We start from the raw sequence: 2140 nt of genomic DNA on the forward strand, positions 1-2140 counted from the left end.
TTTAAGGACAGCTGCTGCCTCTGTGCTGGCCAGCTGCTATGCTGCTCTGAGTAATTTGCATCTGCAGTCGTGGTAGTATGTACTTAAGTCACATTTAAAGCAGGAAAACCAAGCGCTAAATTAATGGCAGTAAAATGCCATCATTTTCAGTGACAGCCAAGTGATTTGCACACAGACGACAGCAGTAATTTCACCTTCACCTTCAACTGAATGGATATTCAAGGAAGTATTTACTTCTCCTGTGTGAAACTGCTGCAACCTAAAAGCAACCTGTGCACTATGGTATTTGTGCTTCTTCCTCAAATCATCTATTTAATCAGTTCAGCATTGCAAAGAAGAGAGGCTTCTACCACCTTGTTAGTCTCTTGCCTGTTGCTTTTAATATTTGCAGGCCATTGCTCTTTGGACAGAATGATGCCAATTACTGCTAAACAAAATGAGTCTTGTACATACTCAAGCTTTTTTTTTTTTTTTTTACATCTTATTGTCCTAAAATGAGAAATGAATAAAAAAAAAGATTGATGTAGCCACTTTAATGTCACCAAATGTTTAGGAAAGTCCCTTTGTGAAGCTGACATCACTACCTTGGTATTTTGGAACTATATCCAATGAGAACCTAAGGGGCACGACATCCTTATATGGTAGCCACCTGTTAATTACAAGGTATTCCCCCACTAAAGCATACCCTTTTTGACTGTAAATGGAGTAATAATTGATCAAATAAATAACATGTTATATTCAGTAACTTCAAAATAGTAATTGAGTTAATAAAATGAGCAAGAAAGTGTTTACTGAGTTGGTAGCGCGAGGTAGCTGAGAGACTTTGTCTGAGAGAGTCATACTGGCCATTTGAAAGAATCTTGTATATGTATTGTACACCCACCGCAAAAGGCTTCATTCAAATGTATTTCCATAACATAGATCAGTAAAAGGTTTCACTAGATTGCCCTTGTCTTGTCTGTTACAAAAATCTGTTTTGCTTTTAGAAATAAACGGCTGGTTTTGATGTGGTATCTGCATTTTAAATGGTACACGAATCACAAAGCTTTGTGCTTTCCAATTAAGTGGTTCAGAACTGGCCAATGACATTAACAGAAATGTCACTGTGTATTGGTTCACACTCAATATCTATTTTATTACATTTTCCCCCACATTTTGTAATTATCATTTAGTTTACTTATCTTTTTTAATTAAATATATACATTTGTTATAGTCATTTTTATTCTGGTTCACTGTTTTATTCTAATTGGGTTCACAATATTCAAATTTTCTTTTGCTTCATTTGTGAACTTTTATTGTTTTTCCCACGTTTGTTCTATTTGTCTCTTATTAAGTTCTGCAATTTTTGGTTTGAATTAGTCTCAATCCATGTTTTAAATTAAAATTGTATTTAAATTGGAAGTACCACATACAACTATAACATTATGACCACCTGCCTAATATTGTTTTTGTCCTCCTTTTGCTACCAAAACAGCAACAAACTGTGGTGCACTGTGCATTCTGAGACCTTCCTATCAGAACCAGCATTAACATTTTCAGCAATCCAATGCAGTGAGCCTTGGCCATCCATGACCCTGTTGCTCGTTCACCTAGATAGATAGTGACCACTGCAGACTGTGAACCAACATGAGCTGCAGTTTTGAAGATGCTCTGACCCAGTTGTCTAGGGTTGTCAAATCTCAAATCCTTAAACTCGTACAGCAAGTAATCATCTGCTATAAGCATTTAGTGTTGGCATTTCCTGTGCCACCAAAACGATTCCGACATTCTGAAACACGGATTCTACAAATCCTCTTGCACTATGGGATGAATGCATGGGTTGACTTTTAAGGTCTCTTAGTGGATCATACTATAGTTTTTTCCAATACTCTTTTGTTAATGACTGTTCTAACTCAGTTACCTGGCCTTAAGGTTTCATCTAATAAGTCACTTAAACTTTTACACCCTTCTTTTCTTTTTACTTAGCATCTCTCTTACCATAACATTCACTATTCATTCCAAGATATTTAACTTTATTTGCTTTTTTACTGTTATTAAAGCGAATGTATTTAATTCCTTATAAACAATATGTTCACTATCAGGAAAATGTTTTATTATGTCTAATGAAGAAAACCCTTTAAGGGATAAAACTATAGTTTTT

This window comes from Astatotilapia calliptera, chromosome 15, assembly GCF_964374335.1.
Source record: "Astatotilapia calliptera chromosome 15, fAstCal68.1, whole genome shotgun sequence".
NCBI lineage: Eukaryota > Metazoa > Chordata > Actinopteri > Cichliformes > Cichlidae > Astatotilapia > Astatotilapia calliptera.